Source organism: Petaurus breviceps, unplaced genomic scaffold (genome assembly GCF_028583685.1).
Source record: "Petaurus breviceps papuanus isolate PSGF00001 unplaced genomic scaffold, PetGlider_PUasm1.0 38, whole genome shotgun sequence".
Lineage (NCBI taxonomy): Eukaryota > Metazoa > Chordata > Mammalia > Diprotodontia > Petauridae > Petaurus > Petaurus breviceps.
The window spans coordinates 38,934,552-38,950,647 of record NW_027186304.1 but is presented as its reverse complement, the minus strand read 5'-3'; the positions used below and the strand labels follow the sequence as shown (position 1 = coordinate 38,950,647).

At 38.8% G+C, this 16,096-nt stretch overlaps 1 protein-coding gene across 4 annotated transcripts in view; it reads left to right on the top strand.

The window, feature by feature from the left end:
- The first annotated feature begins 11,124 nt into the window (after window positions 1–11,124).
- The window catches only part of OSBPL1A (oxysterol binding protein like 1A), a 359,956-nt gene continuing 354,984 nt past the window's right edge, over window positions 11,125–16,096 (top strand). For 2 of the 4 annotated variants that reach the window (XM_069099806.1, XM_069099802.1), the window contains exon 1: window positions 11,126–12,043. The gene's annotated coding sequence lies outside the window, so the exon portion shown is untranslated. Of the gene's footprint in view, window positions 12,044–12,216; window positions 12,405–16,096 lie in introns of those variants that run through there. The other 2 variants (XM_069099804.1, XM_069099803.1) reach the window with 2 other exon arrangements.

Below are 16,096 nucleotides of genomic sequence, written 5' to 3'. Positions count from 1 at the left end.
ATACAGTAGTGGAAGGGCACATAAAAGGAAGATAATTTCAGGGAAAGTGGTCAAAATAAAGATTGTGGGCAAGTAAGTTATTTAAACAATGCTTTTGTTTATTCAATACATAATGGCACCTGTATTGCAGAGGTGTGAGATTTTGTAAAGCATTAAGCATAATGTCTTGTGCCATAGCCTTATTCCCACTCTTTTTGCCTGAGGTGCTATATATTTGGAATGTGGTTACATAGAATTTTTTTAAAATTTTTGTTGTTTACAACATTAATTTCCACAAGATTTTGAGTTATAAATTTTCTCCCATCTTTCCCCTACCGACCATGCCACAACAATCCTACTGAATGCCCCCCTTCCCCAATCTGCTCTCTCCTATGTCCTCCCACATTTCCCTTCTTGACTTTCTGGTAGGGCAAGATGGATCTCCATACCCCAATGTATGTGTCTTATTTCCCAGTTGCATGTAATTTAATAATTTATTTTTAAATGTTTGGTTTTAGATTCTTTCCCGTCTTCCCTCATCAAAAAAAAACTGGGAAGATAAGCAATTCAATATAGGTTGTACATACGTAGTTACAAAAAACACTTCCATAGTGGATATATTGTGAAACACTGACTTTTCCCTCTCTCCTATACCCACCCCCAACTTGTTCTGTTTTTAACTTTGACCCTGTCACTTTTCAGAAGTGTGTGCTTCTAACTACCCTCCCCCCAATCTGCCCTCCCAGCTAACATCCCCCCTCTTATCCTCTTCCCCCCACTTTCTGGTAGGGAAAGATACCCAATTTAGTATGTCATTTGCTCTCTAAGTCACATTCAGTGAGAGTAAGGTTGACCGAATCCCTCTTGCCTTCCTGTTCTTCCTCCTGCCCCATTGTGACAGTTTCCCCTTGCCTGTTCTATATGAGATAATTTACCCTATTCTGTATCTCTTTATCTCCTTTCATTATATTCCTCTCTCACCTCTTAATTTCATTTTTTAGATATCCCTTCCTATGCAACTCATCCTGTGACCTATGTCTATGTATACATGTATGCATACACACATATACCCTCCTGTATAGACATACATACTTTTCTATTCCCTTCAACTATCCTCATACTGAGAAAAGTTTCATAAGTTACAACTATCATTTTTCCATGTAGGGATGTAAATCAACTTATCAACTTTGATAAGTTCCTTGTGATTTCTTTTCCCTGTTTACCTTCTCATGCTTCTCTTGCTTCTTGTATCTGACTATCAAATTTTCTATTCAACTCTGGTTTTTTCATCAAGAATACTTGAAAATCCCCTATTCCACTGAATGAACATATTTTCCCCTGAAACATGATACTCGGTTTTCCTGGGAAGGTGATTCTTGGTTATAATCCTAGATCCTTTGTCCTCCGGAATATCATATTCCAAGCCTTTCAATCCCTCAGGGTAGAAGCTGCCAGATCCTGGGTTACCCTATTTGTGTTTCCACAATATTCAAACTGTTTCTTCCTGGCTGCTAGTAATATTCTCTCCTTAATCTGGTGTAACAGCAAGCACCCCAGCGTCCCCAGGGTGGCTGCCAATACAGGTTCTTGGATCTGCTTTGATAAAGGAAAGCAACTCAAAATGGGTTAATGAGCTTACTTTAATCAGTCAAACATATAGATGATATCATTTACCTAATTCAGGGGAAAAAGGTCAGCACCCCGAACTGCAGAGTATACAGACAGAATTAGCAAGACAGAGAAACACATCAAGTAGACAGCTTTCCAAACTGTCCAACCATTACATCCATACCAAATCAACATCTGGGTTTTTCAAAGCTGGGGGGCTCTCAACAACCAACGGCTTCCCAGAGTTCCCTCTGATGAAATCACAGAACACTTCTCAAAGTGAGCCCCAAATCAAAGCCTCAAATCAGGGTTTATATAGCCTTCTCCTGTCTCAGAGAGTGTAATAACCTTCTGGACCCCCTGGCCAATCAAAAAGTATCGACTGAAAAACAAGCCTCCCACCCCAGGCTCCAGGTGCACTTTAGCCTAGGGGCAGGGAAGATCTTAAAAATTTACATTCCCATTACATCTGGGAATTCCAGAACCTGGCTATAATATTCCTAGGAGTTTTCTTTTTGGGGATCTTTTTCAGCAGGTGATCGGTGGTTTCTTTCAATCTCTCTGAAACATCAGGGCAGTTTTCCTTGAGAATTGAAATTATATCAACATGATATAATTTGAACTTGGTTCTACTGGCTCCATAATCCTCAATGGTTCCCCATTGCCTTACAAATAAAGTTTAATTTCCTTATCCTGACATTTAAAACTCTAAAATCTGACCTAACTTACCTTTTTAGTCTTACTTTCCTGCTGTATGTAATTGCCCCCAGGCAATTTTTTTTTTCATTCTCCTTTCTTGGAATTTCCTCCCATCTCTTTTCTGGCTTATTCATCTTCCTTGCTCAACTAAAGTTGCACCATCTGCATAAACATTTCCTTACTATTAAAGTGATTATTGCTAGTTCTGTCTTTGGAATTCATACAGCACTTATTGTCTGTGCCATTCATAGATTCCTATAATCTTAGAGTTTGATAAGACCTTCTATTCCAACTATATATCCTTTTTTCATTTTTTTGTTTATTTTTAGTTTTCAATATTCATTTCCACAATATTTTGAGTTACAAATTTTCTCCCCATCTTTCCCCTACCCCCTACCCCAAAATAGTGAGCCTACTGAATATCCCTTCCCCCAATCTGTTCTCTCTTATATCCTCCCTCATCACTCCCTTTCTAGTAGATTTCTACTAGATTTCTATGCCCCAGTGCCTGTATATCTTATTTCCCAGTTGCATGTAAAAAACAATTTTTTAAAATTATTTTGCCTTTTGGAGGGCAATTGGGGTTAAGTAACTTGCCCAAGGTTACATGGCTAGTTTTTTTGTGTGGGTTTTAAGTGTCTAAGGCCTGAACCGAACTCAGGTCCTCCTGACTCCAGGGCCAGCACTTTACTCAGTGCTGCCCCCAAAACAATTTTTTCTAAACATTTGTTTTTAAAACTTTCATTTCCAGATTCTTTCCCTTCTTCCACCCTCACCCACCCCCACTGGGGATATAAGCAATTCTGTATAGGTTGTATATGTGTAGTTATGCAAAATGTTTCCATAGTACTTATATTGTAAAAGACTATTTCCCTCCATCCTATTCCGCCCCCCACTTATTCTATTTTTACTTTGACCCTGTCCTTTTTCAGAAGTATGTGCTTTTAGCTACCCTCTCCCCCAATATGCCCTCCCTTCTATCATACCCCCCTATTATCCCCTTCCCCCCCACTTTTCTGTAGGGTAAGATACCTAGTTGAATGTATATGTTATTCCCTCCTTAAGCTAAATTCAATGAGAGTAAGGTTGACCCATTCCCTTTCACCTTCCTGCTCTTCCCCTCCACTGTAAGTTTTCCCTTGCCTCTTTTATATGAAATAATTTACCCCAATATATCTCTCCCTTTCTCCTTTTCCCAATATATTTCTCTCTCACCTCTTAGCTTTATTTTTTAGATATCATCCCTTCATATTCAACTCACCCTGTGTCCTCTGTCCATGTATACATGTACACACATATGCACACACTCACATATATATTTATACACACACACCCTTCTATACATACATGTATATATGTGTATATATATATGTATATATATATATATTTCCTTCAACTGTCCTCATACTGAGAAAAGTATTATGACTTACAATTATAATTTTTACATGTAGGAATGTGGATAGTTCAATTTTAACTAGTTCCTTATGATTTCTTTTCCCTGTTTACCTTCTCATGCTTCTCTTGCTTCTTGTATTTGAAAATCAAATTTTCTGTTCAGCTCTGGTTTTTTCATCAAGAATTCTTTGAAAATCCTCTATTTCATTGAATGACCATATTTTCATCTGAAGTATTATACTCAATTTTGCTGGGCAGGTGATTCTTGGTTTTAATCCTAGCTTCTTTGACCTCTGGAATATCATATTTCAAGCCCTTTTATCCCTTAATGTAGAAACTGCTAGGTCTTGTGCTATCCTGATTGTGTTCCCACAATACTCAAATTGTTTCTTCCTAACTAACTGCTTGTAGTATTTTCTCCTTTACCTGGAAACTCTGGAATTTGGCTATAATATTCCTAGGAGTTTTCTTTTGGGGATCTTTTCCAAGAGGTGATAGGTGAATTCTTTCAATTTCTATTTTGTCCTCTGGTTCTAGAATATCAGGGCAATTTTCCTTGAGAATTTCTTGAGGGATGACTTCTAGGCTCTTTTTTGATCATGGCTTTCAAGTAGTCCAATAATTTTTACATTATTTCTCCTGGATATATTTTCTAGGTCAGTAGTTTTTCCAATGAGATATTTCACATTGCCTTCTATTTTTTCATTTGTTTGGATCTGTTTTATAGTATCTTGATTTCTCATAAAGTCATTAGCTTCCAGTTGCTCCAATCTAATTTTGAAGGAATTATTCTCTTCAGTAAGTTTTTGAAATTCCTTTTCCATCTGGCAAATTTGGCTTTTTAAGGCATTCTTCTCTTCATTGTCTTTTTGGGCCTCTTTTGCCATTTGGAGTTATTTTCTTCAGCATTTTTTTGGGTCTCCTTTAGTAGGCTGTTGACTCACTTTTCATGATTTTCTTGCACCATTCTCATTTCTCTTCCCAATTTTTCCTCCACTTCTCTTACTTGATTTTCAAAATCCTTCTTGAGCTCCTCCATGGCCTGTAACCATTTCATATTTTTTCTTGAAAGCTTTTGATGCAGGAATTTTGCCTTTGTTGATTTCTTCTGGTTGATGTTTTGATCCTTTCTGTCCCCAAAAAAGGATTCTATGATCTGATTGTGCTTCCTCTGCTTGCTCATCTTGCCAGCCAATTACTTGACTTTTGAGCTCTTTGCCACAGTAGAACTCTCCTTCCAGAGTGGAGAGCTTTGTCCCAAATCACTGGGGTTTTCACAAATGTTGTCAGAGGTCTGAAGACAGCACCCTCTTTGAAGCCCCCACAAGCTCTGGCACACCGGCCACACACCCCAGGACCACCACCCAATACCATGATCCAGATCCAAGCAGGTCAAAGTAAGAGCTATTACTCTCTGAATGGTTGCTTAGTCCTCCTATGATCTGTAGGCCAGGAGCTCTGGAGGCAACCATGTAACAGCAGCAGCTGTAGCCTCTGTGTCTCCACCACCTCTAGCCCCAGGGGCAGAAGCAGACCATGCTTTTCTGTTACACAGTTCGAACAGAGTTCCCTGCTGACCTTTTACTTTCTCTTTGGCGTTTATGGATTGAAAAGTCTGGAAACCTCCACAGCTGCTGGTGATTCACTCTCCTGAAGTCTGCTCTGCCTGCTCTGAGCCATTGGTCCAAGCCACCCAGGGCTCAGCATTACTGCGGCCACCACAGTTAGTGGGCTAGTGAGCGGTGAGAATAATGAGATGGGGGTGTAATCAATAGTCTGTTTATTACAGGGCCATTTCATACAGAGCCAAAGATGCAAGGAGCTCACAGAGTTTTTATGCCCCTCAAGAGAATGTAGACACCCCAAAAGAATGCAGACAATGTAGAAAGATCCTACATCAAAGTAATGCAGATAATGTAGAAGGAGCCTCCCTTAATCCTGTTCACTATTTAGCTTTGTGTAAGGTTAGTTGTTTATCAGGGTATTATTCTAGGACCATATCCAAAGGCATAAACAAAAAAGATTACATGCCCTCTTGCTTATCTGCTGGGTAACCTTTGCAGGTAACTGTGTAGGACAGGGGGAATATACCTTAGCAAGGTCAAGGGACCCCAAAACATCCCCTACATAATACATCCTCCTGCTTGTCTGCCCTGTAGCCTTTCAGATAATAATACAGGGGAGGGGAACATTTCATTAGGGAAGCTGAGAAACTTCTGAAAGTTCTCTACACAGCATGGCTCAGGCAGGACTGTGTTAGGCTCCCAGTCTGGTATGATAGACCCTTTCTGTTGGCCTCCCAGGCTGGCTTCAGCAGGAGATTTGTTTCTCTCTGTCACTTTGTGGGTTCTGTAGCTCTAAAATTTGTTTAGAGTCATATTTTACAGATATTGGAGGTAATTGTGGCAGGAGCTCATGGAATTTCCTGATTCTATTCCACCATTTTGGCTCCCCCCCCCCAACTACGTATCCTTGACAAAGTTTTTTTTTTAAATAAACTTTTCTTTTGTTCAATTAGCCAAAGTCTGCCATCTCTTTCTCCTGTCCCCCAAATGAAAAAGGAAGAAAAACAAAGTTCTTGTAACAGATATGTAGAGCCAAAGAAAACAAATTCACATAATCACCAGACTAAAAAAAACCCAAATCTCAATCTTTGCTGAATTAATCAACTCTCTCTCAGAAGGTACGTATCCTGTTTTATCATAAATCCTAAGGATTTGTGTTTGTAACTGTGTTTATAAGAGTTCTCAAGTCTTTCAGAGTTTTTACAATATTGTTATATAGATTGTTTTTTGGTTCTGCTCATTTCACTCTACATCAGTTAACAAAAGTGTTCCTAAGTCTTTCTGATGTCTCCTTCATCATTTCTTACTGTGCAATAGTATTCTATTACATTCATATACTAAAACTTGGTCACCTATTCTCCAACTGATGGGCATCTCCTTGATTTGCAATTCTTTGGCACCACAAAAAAAGCTCCTATAAAATTAGTTTTATTCTTCCTTCTTTAATCTCTTTGGGGTACCCAAACTTTGACATATGTTTGTCTAATCTCTGCTTGGATGCTAAAAAGGGCTTATTCTATTTTTAAGTAGCTATAATCAAATGTCTTGTCATACTTATAACATTTCTCTAATCTATAAATCTAGTAGTCCTTTGAAAAATGAAATTATTTTAGTTTTGCAGGCCTTTTTTTATTAGTGAACCTATGATGACTCCTAGTGATCATTGCTTCCTCATCTAAGTACTCACCCACCAACTATTAATTTATTTTTAATTTTTCTTGGATATATGTTAAGCTCATTGGTCTTCCATTTCTAGTATCTGTCTTTTCCCACTCTCTTAAAATAGGGAAAATGATTGCTTTCCTCCAGTTTTTTGGTACCTTTCCTATTTCTACAATTCTCAAAGCTTGCATGTATCCAGATGTTATAGTAATCACCAAGTTCAATATATCCAGGCACATGGAATATCTAATTTCCCTTTACCTCAACAACTTATGTGGATTTGCTTGGTGACACTTGACCTACTTTTCAGCCAGTTTTCTAGCTAGTCATTATTTTCAACCTTCCTCAAAGTCCCAGTCTATAAAATCTTCCTTTCAATAAGACTTAACAAGTTTGAAGTATATTTTTATTGGCATTTCAAAGCTACAGCAACACCTACAGAGTGTTAAAAAAAAAAAAACAGGGAAGCATTGTAGGCTATTTCAGGCTTAGGGACAACATTGAAGGAGATACAGGTACAGGGTTTTGCAAGGAATTGACAGGAATTGTGGGAAAATGGGAATGGCCATATTAAAAGTATTCCTGAAACAAAGTTATCCTAGCATGCAAACATAGTTCTTAAGATTCAGTCATCCCATCTCTGAAAATTTTATGGGAGGCTTCCTGGATTTAATTAAATATAATTTTTCAAATTCTGCTAGGGGCAAGGTTAGTTGTTCCCCAAGTACTTGTATGGCGTACCCTTTAAAAATTCTTCTATTTTGGAAGAAATGGTTCAAAGCCTTTGAAAGCACCAAAAGCAATACTTTTAATTTACTAATTGTTCCTGGGCTATTTCAATAGCTGATAACCTTTACAATGTCAATGTTTACAAAGCAATTCACATATGTTGATTTTAAGTAATATTCAGAAAATGACATTTGGAGGTAATTAATTATTATCTTCAACTTACAGATGAGAAAAACAAGGCTCAGAAAAGTTATGGGAATTGTTTATGGTTACACAGCTAGTAAGTGATGGAAGCAGTATTTGAGTGTAGGTCTCTCCTGGACTGAAAACCAAATCATAGATGTCATCTACAAGTATGTTTAAGGATATATGACTTAAGGATTGAGAAGAGTATTATCAGTGCTTTATATCTTGAGATAACTACTTCTTGATGGATTTCAAAGAACTCAGTAAAAAGTAAAATTCATAGGTTTGAAACTAAAGGGGAAAGTTTAGCAGAGGATAGAAAGTGATAAGGAAAAAGAGAGGGAAGTGCTTAAAGGGATCTATGTGGATGAACATCTGCAGACTAAAATTTTTAAAAAGATACAAAGATGGAAATGAGGGCAATAAATTATAGACATATAGGAAAGAGAAGCAAGGTGCTATAAGTATAATCAATAAAACTCAAACTAGTATGAACTGAGGCATATAAGTGCAGAAAAACATTATTTTTGCTTTTTTTTTTGGAGGGGAGAAAGCAGGGCAATCGGGGTTAAGTGACTCACCCAATGTCACAGGGCTAGTAAGTATTGAGTGTCTGAAGCCAGATTTGAACTCAGGTCCTCCTGATTCCAAGGCTGGTGCTCTGCTCACTGTGCCAAAAAAAACCCAAACATTTTTTTTTAAAGGCTTTTAAAGTTCTGATTAGGGCAAGACAAATATCTGCAAAAGGATAGGACCTCTGCTTGGAGTGTAGGGGAAGATAATAACATGACAAGATCTAGCAGGTCTTTCAGTATTATTTATTTTTCACCAAAGAGAATTTCATCTTTTGGACAGGAATTTTAGGACAAAAAATTAGTTAATGGGGAACTGATTATGCAAATTTCATTGATAATTGTCATACACAATACACATAGCACTTCAAATGGAGGAAACTGGGCAAAAAGTGAGAATTGCATTATCTTTTTTCTCAACTTCATTTCTGGCTTCTCAGATAAGCTAAGGCATGGGCTCTGAGGTTTCTTTTTCTCCAGGCAGTTAAATGTTCTCTCAGTATCAATTGAGTTAAACAGGTACGTCAGCTTAATATCAAATTAATAGAGGCAAGGCACTCTGACAAGTGTTAGGGATAGAAAGATGAAAATGAAACAGTACCTCCTCTCAAGGAATTTAAACTGTACTTAAATGTATACATGTATATGTGTGTATATATGATTACATATAATTTATCATAGTTTTTTTTTTTAAAGCAATCGGGGCTAAGTAACTTGCTCAAGGTTACACAGCCAGTTATTTCTGGATGTGGTGCTTAGTATCCCAGCCCGGATTTGATCCCAAGGTCATCCTGACACTGGAGCCGGTGCTCTTACTCGCTGAGCCACCTGGCCGCCCTAATTTATCATAGTTCTAAACAAATAATGTAGTTAGTTATATATGCTTATCACAGTCAACCATGTATTTTATTAGTTTTTTATGCTTGACCTAAAGCCTATTTTATTTGGATGAAGGAGCTGGTCTTGACTATAGGCATTCTGTCTATTCCTCAAAACTGTAATCTTAAGAAATTTGTATCAAAATTTAACTGTAGATTATTTCATTATGTAGAAAGTAAAGGACATGTCATCTGGATTTGATTTTAGCCCAGTGTGCCTAACTATGCTTAATATGAAATATTATTTAATAAGGTGAGGAGGAAGAGAAGGATTTTTCTCTTATCCTTTTCTCTTTATATATCTTTCATTCCTATTTCTAAACTAACTGATACTTCTGTGTCATTTTTTAATGACAGAATAGACCAGGGATACTTGATCAATTAAAACATAATTTGCACACAGCAGTCACAATAAATATCACTGAATTAAATTGACTAAGTCTCCACTAGTCAAACCTTCACAATTAAAGCAAAACCATAAACTGAAGACAGTCTATAAAATAGAGGGGAGAAAACTATCCTCCTAATTGTCCCAGTTGTCTGTTTTTCTTTGTCTACAGAAATATGCTGACTACAACAGGTAATATGGAGGAATAGGAAGAAAAAGCTGCTCTGCTCCCAGTCATTTAGACACTGTATTACAATGTATAAAATAATATGTATCTGTAGGTGTTGAAGTAGATACTGCACCTGGCCTGGAGTGAGGAAGACCTGAGTTCAGATCTGGTTTCATGCACAAGCTGTGTGACTCTGGGCAAGCAGTTAACTCCCGTTTGCCTTTGCTCTGAGTTGGGATGTTGTGAGGATTAAATGAGAGGATAGTTGTAAAGCACAAAGGAAGTGCTATATAAATGTTAGCTATTATTATTAGTAATTATCATTAATGTAGTATATAGCCTATGCTAGAAGGGGATAGTACTCAACTTGTACTAAGGTTTCTGTCAAATCTCAAAGTTTATAATGTACTTTTATACTAGTTTATGATATACTTTTATAATAGTACTCGTACTATTTCAATAGAATCGTCCTAGTTTAATGCTTTCCATGTCTCTTTCAAAAATGTTTTAATTTAAAGAAGTTAAGTTCAGCTTTGTAACCATTGATCTCCTTAGGGGGAAAAAACATGAAAATTTAGTCTCCCTCCTTTGCCTTGTTTACATTTCGTTTTTCCTTTGCATTGCTAAGCAAAACCAAACAGATCACTTTACTTAATACCGATAGAGCTAATTTTCCTGCTTAACATACCGTGTTTCCCCAATAATAAGACCTATCCCGAAAATAAGCCCTCCCCTTATTGTGTAAGATTCCTCTAAAATAAGCCCTCCCCTGAAAATAAGCCCCATTGAGATTGCTACTGTAGTGAAGGTGATCCCCTGCCCTACACGCTATATTACGGTACCCTCTGTATGCACCGTCCCCCGCCCTGAAACGCAGGCTGAGCTCCGAGCTGCATCCAATCAGAGCTGCAGCAGTGAGCGCATCATCCTGTTCTTCCCCAGTGATTTGCTTGCTGGCGCCATTGAGAGCAGTGCCGTGGAGGAGAGCTGAGGCAGGACGACATAAGCCCTCCCCTGAAAATAAGCCCTCTGGTGTTTTTCTTTCCAAAAAATTTAATAAGACAGTGTCTTATTATCAGGGAAACATGGGTAGCAATGGTAGGGTGAAGCGGTCTGGGGAAGTTTGGATTCCACTCTCAAGCCTTCTCGACCAGAGCATTACTGCAGAAAGGTTATAATTAGGAAATCTGAGATGTGGGCCTGGGAAGCCATCTTCTGGTCCAGCTCCCGAATTTGACACATAAAGAAAATGAGGCCTAAGGAGGGGAAATTACTTGTCCACATTGACACATGTATTTGAACCCCAATCTTTTTTTTAAATGATGGCAACCCACTTTTAAAAAATATTAAATAATTTATTGTTAGTTTTCAACATTTATTTCCATAAGCTTTTGAGATCCAAATTTTCTCCCATCTTCCCCCAGGCGGGCAACCCTCTTTTTTAAGCAGCGCAGAGCGGAACTCCATTTGGATGCAACTCGCCACCCTCTTGAATTTGTGCAGCAGTCCACAGTCCTCCTAGGTTCCCCACAGTGGACAGCTCCCCTGGGGTCATTGAATCCTCCCCTAGGGTGCGGCCCAGCCCTTTTCCGTAGCCTACGGGATCGTCTAAACTGCTCATGAATGTAGGACCGACCCAGTTGGGAGCTGGCGAGCACTCGCTCGGTGGGGGAAAATAAAGGGGGCACGGGGAAGCGTGAGCGAGGCTGCGGTGCGCGCGCAGGCGCGAGCGGCGGGAGCGAGGCTGCGGTGCGCGCGCAGGGCGCGAGTCGCGTGCGCGGAGGCGGAGGGAGAGAGGAAGGGACTGACTGACAAATGGGCTGACCCCGCTGGGGCCGGAGCCGCCATCCCCAGGCACGTGAGCTCTAGTGCCCCGGTCTTGGGGAGAACTCCCTCTGAGTGTGTGGGGAGCGAGAGCAGGCTGACCCGCCTTCCAGAGGGGGAGAGCGGGGAGGAGGTAGGGGAGCTGGGGCGAAGGAGGCGTCCGTCGGTCGGTCGGTCTGTCCCCAGTGACGCCCCCTTCCCCTCCCCCACCGCCACTCTTTGTTCAGCCTCCGGTCTCCGCCCAGCTCTCCGCGTCCTCCCCGGGGGTCCGTGTCGAGTCCTCGCCTCCAGTTCCCTGCGACTGCTCCCCGGGCGGCATTTTGGCGTTGCACTTGGCCGCTCTGCGCCCAGCCGCGCCGCACGAAGTTAGTTGCCCCAAGTAGCCAGCGGTTAGTATCTGTTGCGGCTCCTGGCGGGATCTGGCGCCCAGGGGTGGCCCGTGCGGGCTTTCTGGAGAGCGGCGTGGGTCTGCGGGGGGCCAGGGGGGGCCAGGGCGGGTGGGGGAGGGGAGGGGGCACTGCCCCGACTTTCTTTCTTTCCAGTCTGAAGAGCGATGCTTCGCTCGGTGCAGTCAGGAGCTACTCACGTGACCAGTTTCACTTCGGACCCACGGGGTCTGTCCAGCTGGGAGCAGAGTTTTCGTACCAGTCCAGGGGGGGGCGGGGAAAACTGGGGGACCGGGAAGATCGGCGGCAGCGCAGCCCCCGGTGAATAGCCTTCGGGAATTGTTTCTGTACCTTGGGACTAGAGGTAATGCCATTAAAGCAACTTGACGTGGATTTGAAAGGAGGCTTTGAAAATGTTTTACCTAACTACACCACTTTGCCAGCAACTGGCTTTTTTTTTTTTTTAATAGGACTTGATAATGTGATTTTGAGCCGATAGCCATACATCTTGTAAATTTAAACCCATATTTTGGAATGTTGTAATGGATTTACTAGGTTTTTGTAATATATGGTTTCAGAGCTGTCTCACTTAAAAAGTGTCACTTAGAGCAATCATGAATTTGTAATTTTCTTCTGTGTATATTCTGTCATCTGGCTTCTGCAATATTGTTAGTTAATGCGTTCCGTTGGAGAGAAAAAAGCCTTATTGTCCTTATTCAGGATTTGGAAAATACTTTTTGATTAAGAAATATTTTGTAATAAATAGAATACTGGGTTCAGAGTAAAGAAGATCTGGATTCAGACGTGGTCTTTGACCCTAATCATGTCGCCCTGAGCAATTTATTTGATCTCTTTAAATTTGTTACCTCACCTATGGAATAGAACTAGTAATTCCTGTAGTACCTACCTCCATTTAGGTTGTTTTGAAGCTCAAATGAGAAAATCTAGGTAAAGTGCTATGTAGATGCCAACTATTTATTATTACTTCATTGGATGGGTAATGCTTACTTTCAAATCCTGTTGTAGAAAGTTATTATAACCATTTAGCTAGAAATTCCTGGTTCTTATGTCAAAACTTCAGAAAGCTTTCCCCTTTGCTAATTAAAAAGTTAAGGGATATACAGTTTCCTCCCAGTAATAACTACTTAAGTATTATTTAAATCTCTAGAAAGAAGGAAGGAAGTTGGTAATAGCCTTCTCTAGTTTTTACTTTTCCTGATGCAGACCAGAACTATGAAAGTAATGGACGACTCAACTATTTCAGCAACTAATTTTCCACTTCTTGTCCGGTAACTCCTACAGGTTTAGTGGATTTAGTTAAAGTAACTGTTAGATGTGAATGCAATTTTTGTGTAGTCTTGAAGTCTCTGATAACACTATAAATAACCCTTGTTGAATTAGCAAAATCTTGTAGCAGTGTGGGAAGTTCTAATGCCTTTTGGCTGATATTGTGACTCCTTCAGCCAATGTCTTCCTCTTTCTTCCTCTTTCTTTTCCCTCAGCTTCTATGTCTCTGATGAAATTACAGCTTGAAAGTTTGTAAAACCCAGAACAAATGACCTATATTACTTTAGTATGATTGACTGCTTTAAAAAATAGTCAGTCCTTATTTTAAGAACTTAAATCTACTGTTTTTAATTTATTTCTCTTCTTTCAAATATATTTGTTTTGAGGTGTCCACAAACAATAAAATTAGAATGCTCTTTATGATTTCATGTGTTGAAACCCTCCTGCAGCTGAGAATTCTGATCTATTAGAACCCATGTTGTTCTAGGTGCATTTTGCAGGAAATTTAGTTTATAGAAATTTAATTAATTGAAATAAGTTCACTAAAATAAGTTCATTCCTGGAAACCAGTGCTAGAATAGTTCATTTCTGTTTTACCATATAATTCACACAAAAGAGTGAACAAAATACATTGCTTGAGGATTTCATATCAGGAAAAGTGCTATAAAATATTTGAGAAGGAAAAGATCTCTTTTATCTAGGGGAACAAGGAAAAGTTTTGCGGAGAAGATAAGTGATCTGAGCCTTGAAAGAAAGGGTCAGTAATTAACAGTTCTTTCAGAACAGAGATAAAAGGAAAGAAGTTTGAGTTGTGTCCATTCCTTTACTTATTATTGACTTATAAAAGCTGTTAATCTTTCTTGATGATCAGACAGCAACTTGATAAAATTAATATTCATGATAAACTATGATTCATTGTACATGTTGCACAATTTTATAAGAATTGAATTAAATATTCATTGTTTTTATAAGACTACTTTAAGTAAAGTTGTAGTAATAAGTGCCTAGAGAACAAAACTGTATTTTGAAGATACTCTGGATGGTACTTTGCACACTTATAAAGAATAACATAAATAGATTATATCTTTTTCAGTGATTTTGAAATTATTTATAATTATGGCTTATATTCCTTACTATCTCATCTCTAAAAGACAGATATGTATGTGTATTTAAAAGGGTACAAAGGAGTGTTGAAGGAAGAATAAAGTTTAATTAAATTCAGAATTGATTAACATTTTGCATTTTCCTTTTCTTATTTTGTTAAAGAGGCTAGCTTAAAAAATTTTTTTTTTTAATATTGTGTTACTTGTTAGTTGATGACCTTTCTTAGAAATAAGGGGTAGATTTGAGGGGAAGGCATGTTAAACCATAATTAGCATTCCTACCCTAAATGTACACATGTACCTTACGTAAGCCATAACAGTTGATATTGTCTTTTAAGGACTGATTTCAGCCTGGTATAATTTGAAACATCACTATTCCTTCGTTTTTAGGTATGTGTGTTTTTGCCAGGTTTTGTACCGTGTCATCTGTAGGCTGAGATAGGCTCCATATTGCATATTTAATTGTTTTGTGTAAAACGAATGTCACTGTTTTTTCTGCTTCGGGCCTTTGCTTTCTTATCCTACTGCCATTCACATCCTACCAATCCTCAACCCTGAGTCAATCCTACCATCTGCCTTCTCTTGCATGCTGTGAATACTACGGGAGGATGTCACATAATGATGTTGACTGGATCTACTATGAATTCATGTGCCTTAATCTCAACTGGGCCCTTACTCTTGCATGGTTATCCTGTATTTATCTTTGATTGATTGTCATATTCAAAGTTCCTTTGTCAAATGTTTTTTCTCCTTCATTCTCCAGTGCCTCACCTATCACTTCCTTTCTCATCACCTCACCTACTTTACTGAGATAATTGAGAACTATCTGTTATAAATTGCGTCATCTCCCTTATTTCATACCTCAAAATACCTGTATAACTTTGTCCATTCTATCCTGCTTTATTCCACTTGCCTTTTCAGAGAAACCACATCTACTTGTACCCCTGATCTAATCTCTTAATTCAGGAGCTTGTACTACTGATCATTCCTTTCTACTAGGTCTTTCTTTATAAACATAAAAAGATCTTCTTCATTCTTCAAAAACCTTTACTGTGTGCTCAAGATAACATTCTATATAAGTTTTGTTTTTCTCTTCAAAACTCCTAGGGTTGTTTGATTTTGTTCCGTCTACTGTGCCAGCCACTTCCCAGCCTCTTAAAAGCATGCTCTAACTCCATTGCTCTATTGAAGTAAGTTCACTAAAATCATCAGTGATTTCTTAATTGCTAAATCCGGGGCTCTTTTCTTAGTACTTGTTCTCTTTGACCCATGGATAGCTTTTAATATTTTTGATGCACTACTTCCATCCAGAATTCTCTCTTCTCTCTTGGCTTTCCTGACATAGTTCTATCTTGTTCTTCTACCCATTTGACCATGCTTCAGTTTCTTTAATTGATAAATCATCAATCTCCTGCCCCTTGACAATGGATGTTTCTTAAGGCAATGTTCTAGAACTTCTCATCTTCTCATTCTACTTCTTTAGTTGGTGATCCTTTTAGCTTATATGTTCAGATATCATCTCTAAACAGATGGCTGTTCAGATATCATCTCTACACAGATGACTCCCAAATCTATGTATCTAATTTTATCTCTCTTCTGAGCTCTGTACATCACTAGATATATGCTTATCATCTCTGCCTCGGGGTCCCATTGGCATTTCAAAATA